Source organism: Silene latifolia, chromosome 2 (assembly GCF_048544455.1).
Source record: "Silene latifolia isolate original U9 population chromosome 2, ASM4854445v1, whole genome shotgun sequence".
Lineage (NCBI taxonomy): Eukaryota > Viridiplantae > Streptophyta > Magnoliopsida > Caryophyllales > Caryophyllaceae > Silene > Silene latifolia.
This window is the reverse complement of record NC_133527.1, coordinates 113,909,777-113,924,266: the sequence shown is the minus strand read 5'-3', so window position 1 is coordinate 113,924,266 and position 14,490 is coordinate 113,909,777.

The following is a 14,490-nucleotide window of genomic DNA, read 5'->3' as shown; positions in this document are numbered from 1 at the left end:
TTACTACCCAAGGCTCTCTGTAATGCAGTCCAGAAACGAGAACAAAATCGAGGGTCTCGATCTGAAACTATATCTTTAGGAACCCCATGATAGCGCACTACTTCATTCATATAGGCACCAGCTAGAACTTCTAAACTCCAGGTCTCTTTGATGGGAATAAACCGAGCACACTTAGTCAATCGGTCAACAATCACCCAAACAGCATTCTTCCCTGTGGAAGTCCTGGGTAAAGCCATCACAAAATCCATGGAAATCGACTCCCATTTCCAAAGAGGAACATCCAAGGGTTGAAGCAAACCCCCGGGCTTTTGATGTTCTATCTTTACTTTCTGGCAGGTGAGGCATTTACTGACATACTCCACAACTTCAATCTTCATCCTAGGCCACCAGAATTGGAATCTCAAATCTTTGTACATTTTGGTACCTCCCGGATGAATGGAGTAAGGAGAAAGGTGCGCTTCATCAAGAATTCTTTTTCTCAAATCGGCTGCACTCGGAACATAGATTCTACCATGATAACGAAGATACCCATCATCATCAATCTTACAATCCTTAGCTTGCCCAAGTTGAATTTTAGCTCGAATGGATTTGAAAGTAGAATCATCGGAAAGGCAAGCACGGATCTCACGGTAGAAGTCAGGTTCGGCTGACATGGCATCAAGATGATGAGAGCCCCTTTTTACAAGGCTTACTCCTAATTTTTGAAGTTCTAAAGCAAGTTCAGGAGGTAATTCCTGAAAAGAATTCAAAGAATGACAGGATTTTCTGCTAAGAGCATCAGCCACCACATTAGCTTTTCCTTCGTGATAAATTAGGTCGGCATCATAGTCATTCACCAATTCTAACCATCTTCTTTGTCTCATGTTCAGATCTTTTTGGGTAAAGAGGTATTTCAGGCTTTTGTGGTCGGTGTAGATGTTGCAATGGACTCCAATGAGGTAATGTCTCCAAATCTTTAAAGCATGCACCACCATGACTAATTCAAGATCATGAGTCGGGTAGCTAACTTCATGAACTCTAAGTCTGTGCCGAGAGGCATACGCAATGACTTTCCCTTTTTGCATCAAGACACAACCTATACCATGCTTAGAAGCATCACAGTAAACATCAAAGTCCACTCCTTCTTCAGGTAAGGTCAACACCGGAGCGGTAGTCAACCTCTTTTTCAATTCCTGGAAGGCATTTTCACACTCCTCAGACCACACAAACTTAGACTCTTTCTTCAAAGAATCGAGTCATCGGCCTAGCAATCTTTGAAAAATCCTTCACAAATCGCCGATAGTAACCCACCAAGCCAAGGAAACTACGGATTTCAGAAACATTGGTCAGACTTTTCCAATCAACAACGGCTTCAATTTTGGCAGGATCTACCATAACGCCCTCTTTTGAAATGACGTGCCCAAGGAAGGTCACTTTAGGTAACCAGAATTCACATTTAGAGAATTTAGCATACCATTTTTCACGGCGTAGAATCTCCAAAATAGCACGAAGGTGTTGGACATGTTCTTCTTGAGATTTAGAATAGATCAGGATGTCATCAATGAACACTACAACGCATTTGTCAAGGTGTTCTCCGAAAGTACGGTTCATCCGATCCATGAATCTTTGGAGCATTGGTCAAACCGAATGGCATCACCGTAAACTCGAAATGACCATATCTCGTAAATCGAAGGCGGTTTTAGGAATGTCACTTCTCGGACTGGAATTTGATGATAGCCCGAACGAAGATCAATTTTAGAAAAAGTGGAAGCACCTCGGAGTTGGTCGAAAAGATCATCAATTCTAGGAAGAGGATATTTATTCTTGATAGTAACCCGGTTAAGCTCACGATAATCTATGCATAATCGCATAGATCCATCCTTCTTTCTTACAAAGAGAACAGAAGCACCCCAAGGTGAAGAGCTAGGTCGGATAAAACCTTTGGCAATCAAATCATCCGGTGAGCCTTGACTCTTTCATTTCAGATGGTGCCAGCCTATAAGGAGCTTTAGCAATAGGGCGGTACCGGGAATGAGATCAATAGTAAATTCAACTTCCCTTTCGGGAGGAATTCCCAGTAGCTCATCAGGAAAAACATCGGGAAATTCACATACTACAGGAATGTTCTCTTTAGGAGGAAGAGAGGAAGAATCGGAAGGAGTCACCATACACAAGAAGGCTTGATGACCCTTTTTCATCGCATTGACAAACTTCATAGCAGAAATTAATTTAGTACCGGTTTGTCTTTTAACCATTTGATAAGACACACGGTGACCTGAAGGGCTTGTAAGAATTATTTTCTGGTCTCGACATTCAAATCGAGCATGATAAGTATGTAACCAATCCATGCCCAAAATGACATCAAATTCTTCAAGCGGAAATTGGAAAAGATTTGTTGGAAATATAGATCCCGCAATAGAAATAGGGATTTCCGGATAGATTTTAGAACAGGAAAAGACATCACCAGAGGGTAAGGATATAGATGTGCTTTCACCATGTGATGATTCAAGTGATAATTTATCGGAGAGTTTTATTGAAATAAAAGATAAAGAGGCACCCGTATCAAATAGTACCAAACAAGGAACATCAAAAATAGAAAATGTACCAGTAATGATATCGGGATGTGCCTCAAACCGCTCGGCTCATGACAAAAATACGGCCTTTCGGCCTCACTGGCCTCACTGGGGCGGCAGGAGTAGTAGGAGTCGTCACCTTCTTCTCCGGGCAAACATTGGCCTTGTGGCCCGAGTTGTTGCATGAAAAGCATATGATAGGATCAACGAAGCATTTACCAGGATGTGCTGGTTTCTTGCAGTTATAGCACACTCGGTCTTTAGTACCTTTATTTTCGTTAAAAGCTGAAGATTGACCACCCCGGTTAACTTGCACATTAGAAACAAATCTCCTCTTGTTTGGGTCAGAAGGAGAAGAGGTAAACCTGGGTGAAGGAGTATAAGGCCTAGAAGATGGATATAAAGGTCTCTTGCCAAGATTGGAACTGGTTGCACGAGCTTCATTTTCAATGTTTTTTAGGGAATTCTCAGCCCATAAAGCATCATTGTAAATTGAAACAAAGCTGGTGGAATCCCGACGGACCATACTTTTGATTTTAGGAGAGAGCTTTTCAAGATAAAAGAAGGCTTTTTCATTGTCATCCTTCACCAATCTAGTTGCATAATGAGCCAACTCGTTGAATTTATCAGTGAAGGTCTGAACAGGAAGGCTTCCTTGCTTTAATTCCATGAATCCTTTCAACTTCTGCTGCTTAAGTTCTTGCGGATAGAATCGGGCCTCCACTAATTCCTTGAAACGTTTCCAGTCAAATCCTGGTTCAGATGAAACGGTAGGCCCAGTCATGGACCACCATCGATCTGCTTCTCGTACTAAGAAGTGAGATGCCAGCTTCACTTTATGTTCCGTCTTAACATCATACAACGTAAAGCTTTTCTCCAACTCCAGAACCACCCCCGTAAGAGCAATCTGGATCAATCTCTCCACCATAAGTGGGAGTGTTGATTCGGGTTAACTGGTTAGCCACCCAAGTATAGGTGCCTGGAGTACCCTCAGGAGGCGGAGGAGGAGGAGCTTGTTGATTCTGCTGATTTTGTTGGTTTTGGAGAATTTGAGTAAGAACTAGTAAAAGAGCATCATCAATTCTTCTTGGCGGAGCCATCTTACAAAAGAGAAAATTTAATTAGTACCTATCAATTAGCAATCACAAACAGACTACCACATAAAATCCTAAATCTACCCATCCTACCCATCTCTCAAGTTTATTATTTAAAGGTCAAGTGATTTTAAGTGGGGTGCACAAACGTGCGTCGGGAGCAACAAGCTCTGATACCAACTGTGACACCATTAAAAAAAATGTTAAATAAACACGTAAAATCTACAGAAAAACTGACAGGATATGTTTGTAATTGGTTCAACTAGATAAAACCTGTAATTTTTAACACTTTCCTAAACCATTCACAAACATTTCCAACTTAAGAGTGCCCAAAACCTGCAAATGCTAACAAACTAATTTACATAACATAACTAAAGACGCGGGGATATAGTGATACAAACCAAAATAGGAGAGGGAGACATATGTCCCTTCAAAATATATACACAACCAAAAATTAAAAGGTTTACTACAAAAATAGCCAAACTAGGTCCAAGGTTCTTTTGCTCACTAGCTCGTCTGTGTACCCCAACTAAGCATCATCAACCTGTCAATCGCATTTTATACAAACACGAAAGCCACAATTCAGTGGGGAGAAACTTCGAGTCCTCCCAGCCACGAAATGTCATATTTAATGTAACATGTAGTGTAACATGTAAACAATATGATAAACAATTTAATTATCAAGTATTCTAACCTATGACCCCTAAACTGACCAAATTAAACTATCATGTGAAACATATAACAAATAGTAATCCAAACTTTATCAATTGTGACCGGCTTACATCTCACCTATTACAATTCATAAAATCACCATACAAGAAAGGACAATATATCAAAGACAGGCATAAGTTCTTAGTCCCGTCAATAGTCACTCTGTAACTCGAGTCTATACCACGAGGTAGGGAAGGTAATCGAACCGGTATCTTGGCTCAGAGGTTCTATCAAAACATGGCCAAGACACAACACAACCCTAGCCTATAATCTCATGAGACCTAGACATGCGGATACACACCACCGCACCCAAGACCCACAATTTTTCTAAAACAAAGTGAGTACCCTAAGGAGTCCACCAAAGGGTTGGCTAGTACTTAAGCTGACCACTTACTATCAAAATAAGTAACGAGGTCATGCCCCAACTTGGATATAATCCCACCAAGTCAGGAACACAAAGGCTATTAAGCAGTGAACATATACTCGTCAAAGACTATAAAGACCTATCTATGACAAACACAACAACCTGCAAGAAGTATTTAATACCAAATTCCATTTCTAGCAATATTTACAATATTAAAGGTTTCAGGGAATCTAGGGTTGTTTCTACAATATAAGAAACTATTAAATTCAACCAACAACACATGTGAATTAAAACTTAATAAATGGCCTAAAACAAGAAAAAGGCCGATTATCCAATTCATATAAAATTTCATCCAACCGAATTTTTACCCGCAACCCCAGTCCTGCGACAGGTACGGGTTAAATTGCGGCTGACCAATCACTCAATTGACTGACATCGATTCAGTCAAAGGGACCAAGGCTCAGTTTTCGGCATATTCACCAAAACATTGCAATTATTGCTATAAAATTCATTTTGAGCCTATTCATTACAATTTCATTTTATAATCTAACCTAACATGTGTCAACTACCATAATAAGCATACTTCATCATCAAAATTTTATTTACTACTAACCTTATTCATTTCCTAAGACTACCCACATGTTACTTTTACTAAACATATCATTAATAAACCCGAAACTACAAGTAATGCATGAAAATCCGCGAAACAAGCAACGGGCCAACCCGGGCCAACCCCAAGGCGACCGTGGGCTGCTCGAACTGCCGGCCTGGCGCGGCCGCCACCCCATCCCTCCATTTCTCCATTTTTGTTCGTTTAACATCGTCTCGAAACATCAATTAATCATTCCTATACTAATATGTTATCTTAAACTAACCAAAAGACATGAACTAGACAAGAAATTAACCCATATTATCATGTGACATGAACTACTCAAATAAAAATCACCAAAATCATACAAAAAGCAAAGAATGTGACGATTATTCGTCGAGTAACTCGAAATATGTTACCTTAAGCTAGAAAATGAGCAATTAGCACCTTGAATACCAAACCCTAACATGCAACTAGCCACTATCTTCAACAATATACGAGTCCCCAAACTCGTCCTCCAAATCTTCACCTAAATAAACAATAAAAACACAATAATAAGTACAAAAAACCGAAATTACCCAAATTCGTCTTAAATCAACATCAAGAAAACTGAAATTAAAACATACTAGGACGTAGATCTCGAAGAGAGGATTCCGAAAATATAAACTTTGCGAAAATCCGACAAGAAACGAGTGAGTTATGGTGAAATTTGGCTTAGAAAGGTAAGAAAATGGTGTATTTTAGTTTAGAATAGGATAGAATGTTAAGGAAGATGAAGTTAGATGAGAAAAATCAGAAAAAAGGAAGGGGGAAGGGAGGTGCCGCGGGAAAGGAAGAGGAAAGGCGGGATTGAGACGGAAATTTTATGAGTCGGTTTTGGCTCGTTTCGACAATAATTAAAACCGTTTGTCAAATGCAAATACCGACAAGACCAAAGTTCTTAAACACGAGATTACAAGAAAATTGAGTATTCATATGACCCATTTCCATAATCATTTGCCCAATTTTCAAAAGAGTCGTCATTTTTCCCCGATATACCCTCATTTCAAAATAAAAAAGTTTTTACACGGTTTAAACTATTTTTAAACATTTCAAAACTATCAAAATAAATACTTTACTTCAAAATATAATAAAATTATATTTCTTTGAATTAATATTACTTCAAATACATTAATATCAATTTTACTTGATTAATAAATTACTTCCGCAAAATAATAATGGTCCGAAATTACGGGGCGTTACACACAAACCCTAATAGCCGAAATAATAAGATATGTAAACAAATCATATCTTCTATTATCTCTTTCCTAAAAGCCTTAAAAGATAATAAAGAATATTCCAAAAGATAGAATATAATCTATTCAAATATTATCTTTACTATAAATTCCAAGATATGATAAGATTTCTTAAAACAAGAATATCTTTTATCATAAGCAAATATGTTAAGTAAGATATATAAGATATGTAAAGATATTATTATAGAATAAAATCTTTACCTAATATACCCTAGGTAACACGAGATGTCACGGCTCATATGCCTCGTGACTCGTGCAAACCCTAGCTCAACATATAAGTTAGAATTTAGGTTTTAAGAGAGATTAAGTTGAAACCCTAATTAGTAGCATGGTCCAACTCATAAGTTGGTCCAAAATAACTACTAGTCAACGTCCAACATAAAACCAAACTCCGCACTAAATTGGACTTTATTATATAAATACTTTTATCAAAACATTAAAAATAAACTTTAAACAATTTTCAAAACAATTTTTGAAACAATATAAGTCGTGTATAAAAACTCAGCATCTCAATGTTATAGTAGGAGAGCTATAACATTGAGCTCTTTTACTAGTAATGTTATAGCTGCAAAGCTATAACTTTACCAATTCAAGAAACTCATTCTTGGTTATCATTACGAGATAATCACCTATACTATTCTAATCTTCAAGGAGATCTTCGAGTATAGGCTACGTTATCATCCAAGCTTGATTAATCTTTAGACGGACTTCGTCTTCACATAAATCTTGAATGAATCTTCACATCGTTTGATCTTGAATGGAGACTTGTATACTTTCGTCACAACTTCCTTTAATGCTTGTGTTAGATAAGCTGAATCTAAAATGCTAAGACAAACGATCACGCGCAACAAGTATATAAAACATAAAACACCTTGACATCATCAAAACATAAACATATAAGCTATATGGTTCAACAACTACAAAACCCTAATCTCCCACAACCCTCTCATTTCACTCCCTCACAACACAAATCTCTCACTTCTCTCTCTTCTTCCCATCTCTCTCTAAACTCCACCAAGTCGTCGCTACCCCGCCACCACACCAAACCACCAGATCTTCGCACAACCCTTCACATGCCGCCACTACGCCCACCAACGTCGATGCCACCGCCGCCCCACCAGATGCAACGCACGCCACATCGCCGCCCTCTTTTTTTCTTATTTCTCCTCTTCCTTCTCCCTCGCTGAAACAACCTACCACTGGCCGCCGTTTATCTCTCCAACCAACAGGCGACACCAACGCCGGTCTTACTCCCTCCTTTCTCTTTTTTTCCGATTTCAGATCTAGCATTTGAAGGGGAAATAAGAGAAGAGCAAAAGTGGTGGTTCTTGGTGGTCGTGAAATAAGGGAAGAGGAAGAGTGGTGGTTGTTGGTGGCATCAGGTGTTGGTGTTGGGGAGTAGATGTGGCGAGAAAGGAGGGTGGTGGATCTCGGTTTTTTTATGATTTTTTTTTTAAATTTATCTGATGGTGCATCAAGTGTTGGTGGTGGTGGGGAGTAGATCTGGCGAGAAAGGACGATGGTGGTGGCCAGATCTATGCTTTTTTTTGTTTTTTTTTTTCAATTGAAATTGTTATGGTTGGTGGTCAGAAGGCCATGAGGTGCGTGCTGTGGTGGTCGGTGAGAAAGGAGGGTGGTGGTGGGGGTCATGTTTGTGCACAAGTTGGTTTGGCTAAAGTACACTCGTGCAGTACTAAAGTTACACTTCTGTCGAACTAAAGTTACACTCTAATTGGACTAAAGTTACACCTCTAATTGGACTAAAGTTGCACTCTAATTGGACTAAAGTTACACCCTTATCGGACTAAAGTTACACCCGTATCAGATTAAAGTTACACTCGTAAATGATTACAGTTACATAGATTTAGTGTTAAAATTATATAAAATCAATCTATAATAAAAATTACACAAATTTAAATTTTTACATAAAAAATGACTTTAAAATATTAAAGTTACATTCTTAAAATATTAAAGTTACACTTGTATAGTAGTAAAGTTACACTCAAAAAGTGTTGAAATTACGTAAATCGTTAAAACTACATAAATTCAAAAGTGTTGAAATTACATAAATGATTAAAATTACATAAATTCAAATTTTTATATAAAAAATGTCAAATTTTAATTAAAATTACACTCATAAAGTATTAAAGTCACATTCATACACTAAAGTTACACTCATAAAGTACTGAAGTTACACTCAAAAAATGAGTGGCTAAAATTAGGACTTAGAGACTCAACCAAAATTGTGGACTTATTAGAACTAGTCTATATATATATATATATATATATATATATATATATATATATATATATATATATATATATATATATATATATATATATATATATATATATATATATATATATATATATATATATATATATATATGTATATACATATATATATATATATATATATGTATATACATATATATATATTGATGTGACTCTTAATTACGCACATTTACTCCTCTAATTGAACCCATTTTCCATACTAATATAGCATTTCATGACCATTTTATCCGTCAATTCCTTCCTATTTTGCTTCCCCATTGCATTGTATATGTCTTGTAGGAAAGAATATAATGAGGCGGAATTCCCGTCTCTCGCGCATATTCGGAAGCTTGTTGACGACCTTGGATGGACTAGTATGAAGAGGAGGCAAGAATGATGACCAAGGATGAAGACTAAAAGAGTGTATAGAAGGATCATAGGCTTAAAGGCAAGGAGATGGAACCCTGTCCCAGGATCCGTGCGTCCCAAGCTCTGGACGAGCATCTCAGCATAGGATCCGAGCGTCCCAAAACCAAGCCGCACGTCTCAGCCCTAGAATCCGAGCGTCCCGCAGCCAATCCGAGCGGATTCCCTTACAGGATCAACCGTGCTTCAAGCCAGGACGCACGAATCTTCTTAGGAGTTGCTACATGATCCGCGCATGTCTCTCGGGTCTTGCAAAGCTCTATTCAATAATTAAGAATGTTATTTGCTAATCTACCCTTATTTAACCTAATGATGTTCCACTATATATACTCCATTTATAATAATCAAAAGGAGAAGTCCTCTTAGCTTAGAAAAACCTTCCTTAGATTAGATTAGAAGTAGATTACAATAGATCAATCTCAATCATTCCACAAATTACACATTAATCTTTCCTTAATTATTGTTCAAGTTTTTTATTGGGTAATTGAAGATTATTGGGTTATTATTGGAGAATTGACAACTCTTCATCAATCAATCAAGTTTTCTTCTATTATTCTTTCCTTTCCAATTGTTCACCTTAAGTTTGGTATAATCTCCTTACTCTTTACTCTTTATTGTTTATTTCATCACTCTTTAAATCATGTTTATACTTGTTGTAATGATTGACACCATTGATAACATGTCTTCCATCATAATGAGTGAGTAGTTATTTAACTAAGACCAATGGGGGATTAGGGAACTATAACATGGGGGTAGATTCATACTTAATCTAATATGTTATTATATTATTGCTTGTTTGTTATAGTGTCAACCTATGCACATGTCATGTTTGATGAAATACGAGCCTATGAATCCTTGCATTTTTTTACCCATATTTTATCTTTTCAATGAGACTTGTAAGATATAAACCAATTCGAGTCTTGTTAGACCATGCATAGAAGTGAATAGGAGGAAAGTAAGTCGACTTGTAGGTGTTGTACAGTCTAGACGACTCGGCTCCGGGACCCAAATCTTCCTATGAACCGTAAGACATAAACTAACTCGGTTCCTCTACAACATTAATTGCTTGCAACTATGGAAACATGTTTTTACGATCACCACCATGAATCCCCTATGAAACCATGACATCCTAGTGCTTTTAATCATTTGTTTACATCTTTTGATCTATTGCTTGTTATACTTTATTGCTTTCATTAGTTTAGAACTCAACTACAAACCCAAATCAATCGTGACACTAGCATAAATTGAGATAGATATACTTAGAACCCAAAGCACACCGTCCCGTGGATCGACCTCGACTTAACCAATAACTAGTTGTTTGTTGAGAAATATAAATGTGTTTGATTGGGCGTGTGACGACCGCGTACACCATCAAAATGGCACCGTTGCCGGAGACGGTGTTTTGTGATTTAGTCCTTATTTGTTTGTCTATTTTTATGTGTGCTCTAACCTTGAGGAACTTGTTCCTCAAGGTCGTTTTTACCGTTTTATTGTAGTTTCCATGTTTGTAGTTGTATCTTTATCTTGGCTATGATGATGACCCAAGACTTGACACATGGAGTATATAGTGGATCTTTTGAGTATGACTACAATGGGTATGGGGAGTTTGAGAAGCAAGTCAACACAAATCTACCTTACTACTCATACAATGAAAATCCTAATTACTACTCCAACTTTCCCCACCAAAATCACCACACCCATCATCAATAATCACCCTCAAAATACCCACTTTACAATGAATTCAAAATGCCACAATACAACCACTTTCACACCCACCCACAACAAAAAAAATGAGCCCAACTTTGACATTCAAAATATGGTTCTCCAAATGATGGGAGATCAACAAAATTTCTTCAAACAAGTGCTAGAGAAAAGCCAAAATAGGGACAATGTTCTTCAAAGCATACCCATGGTGAGGAGTTGGCAATTCAAATTGCTCTAATGAAGGAAGCCCAAGTAACTACTCCTCACCATTCCTTAGACATTGATCATGAATGCGAGTTTGAAGGAGTTACCTTTGATGAGAAATGGGAAGAGCCAATCTCTTTGAGCTCTTGTGAGTATGAAAGTGTGGTATTTGATGAGGAAGATATGAGGTTGAGTAAGCCAGATACTCTTAGCCTATGTGAGTATGAGGGTGTGTCCTTTGATGTGAACATTGTGACGGTGGAGGAAGAACTATTGAGGAGAAATGAAGCCCCTATTTATGATTCATATGGAGAAAGCAATGATGACGCATCTACGGAAGAAGACGATGAGGGAAATATTAGCTCAAATTATAAATGGAGTTGTGAAATCAACTTGCTTGAGGAGCCCATCTTTGAGAAGTTCGAAGTTTGCCTAGGGGAAGAGGAGGAATGCCTTCATGAGAGCCTTTTCAAACCCACTATGGGGCCCATGATACTTGGAGATGACATTATGGACCTTCTCACGAAAGTCAAATCATTATACAAGAATTACTTAGTGGACAAGCTCAAAGAGAGGGCTAAGGAGGAGTCTACATGTGGAAAGTTGGCACCCACTACCCCAACTCCTAAAACACCCCATCATCAATGCCATGGAATTTCACCTTCTATTCTTGGAATTTCACCTTCTATTCTTGGAAAATCACCTAGTCCAAGTATTTTCGTCATCAACTTTGGAAGAAATTGTGGGAAATAATCTGTATACTTCCCTTTATTAGAAGGATTATAACGAATTTAACAATGATGATTAAAGGTCATAAACGAAATACATAAACAAAGTATAAGGATTCAGAATTAACCTTCGATCCTAGCAAATATGGCCTAAGAACAATATCAAAATTGATATTCGCCTATTAGTTGCACCCAAGACGATATGAGATATGCCCTTTGATTATGCTAGAAATCGATCTAAAATTTTCTGTAAAATTTAGTTGTTTTTGTGTTTTTCTGATGAGAGAGAGGAGGCAAGGTCAAGAAAAAGCATTAGGGTAGAAATAATTCTCTCCCTTTCTTTTTATACAGACCGAAATTGGGAGTCAATTAGGATAGAAAAATCCTTCCTAATTTTCGGCCAAACTGGCCGAAATAAGGAGTAAATTCTCCTTATTTTTTGTCTTTCCAAAAATATATAATATGTGTTGAATTGTCATCTAGTGAGGATCGAACCCATGACCTCTTGGTATGTGTACCCTCACTATTACCACTATGACACATTCATCTTGTTGATATTAAATATAACTGATTATATTTAATTACGAATTAACAGATTAATTCGTCCAAGCTAACATTATATACATTTAATTAAATATAACTTATTATATTTAATTTACGAATTGATGATTAATTGTCTCAACTAATATTATTTAATTTTCATTAAATAATTATCTCATCAACACATTGACTAACTTTTTAGTCATATTGGGCATCAATGTGATTATATTTCTATAACCACATTTCTCAAACACGTCCTATAGGTGTGACCTTTAGGGACCAGTTGATCACCGCCATCTGTATGATAATAACGTCAAACTTTCTAGCAAGCCAACCGTTATTAGGTAAACGTTAATCAACTGATTAAATATACGAAGTATACCCTTGTGAACCTGTAAGAGATTTACAAATGTTATCACCCTAATTTGTGGAGGACACAAGCTCCAACAAACTCCCACTTGTCCTCACAAGTGTATGTACGATAACCGATTCTCATATCCTATAAAATTTCTCCCACTCAATGTAAAACAATTGCAAATCCTAATTCACAACGGTCGTATTTTACAAGCGATCAATATCAAGAGTGGTTTCCCCGACTAGAGAGTAACTTGACTGATAAACGAATCAACATTCGAGCATGGCCATGCATTTCAGTTACAACTCCTTGAGTGGCCCTGAGAAATAACTATTCCTGATAAGGGTTGGATATTTTCCTCAACTCGAATCCTGCAGATGTAAGCACAGTATGAAATGACCCAGAAAAAATCTACTTAGCCTCCAGTTACGGCAGACCGTGAGAAAGAAACCAAAGTCACCCAAAAACTGCCTTAATCTCAAGAGACAGTCGATAGTCAAAAGAATCGACTCTAGGAACACAATGGATGTCCTATCCACGACCTGGCACCGAATGTTATTAAACATTTAGGACTCCATTACGTTGTCACAAAAAAAATTGTCCTACGAGGTATCGTGATAATCTCGCATCTGTGATCGATCAGTCAACCGTTTGACTTATGGCTCGTTGAACCCACCATCAATCGACTGCACAATATAATAGCCGGAGTTATCAGCTCACATTGGCGATTACGGACCAAAACTAATATAATGTAATTCAGTTCACTTTGTGGCGTTCAATGTTGTCAGTAAAATCAACATGAAAAACAAAATATTATATATATAAAACGATGAAGTTATAACACTACTACATTTAGATTCTATAGCAACACTTTGCTATTGTTGCATAATGTCATATAAATGTTGCAATAGAGTTTATGCAACACTTAATCAAGTGCTACATCAGGTCTTGTTGCATTAGGTCATTGCAACGCTTAATGCAACACTTTTTAATCTGAAGCAACACTTTTGAAAAGTGTTGCATTGGTCATGTTTATGCAACGCTTTTTCAATTGCAAAGGCAACATTTTTTATCTTCTAATGCAACATTTCTTATGTAAAAAAAAGCAACACTTACTGAACAAATGCAATACTTTTCATGTTGATAAGCAACACTTATATGAAATTAATGCAACATTTTTATTTTGGAAACGCAACACTGGTTACGTCCCAAAACAACACTTATAATAAACAAATGCAACACTAATTTATTCAAAAACAACACTTAATAAAGTGCAACGACATAAGGACTTGTAAGGCACGCAACAATAGTAATTCTCTCTAATTGTGCATTCAATTGATTCAGTCTCAAAAATATATGTCAATTACATTTCAAAAAAGGATCAAAAGTAGAACTTCGATCGCAAATGTTCAATTATTTAACTAAAACAAATATAACAAATGTTTAAATAGAACAAATAATAATTCTTAATGACTATTTGAAAGCTACTAATTATAAGTCTTAATTCTTGTATTGTGAGCATATATATGTTGCCAACCGGACAAAAATTCAACCCGTCATCATTGTTAATACCTCAAATGCAACCTGTAACATAAAAAATAGAACATTATTAGATTTGAGGATTCAAAGGCTCAATAGGCATAGATGATACGTC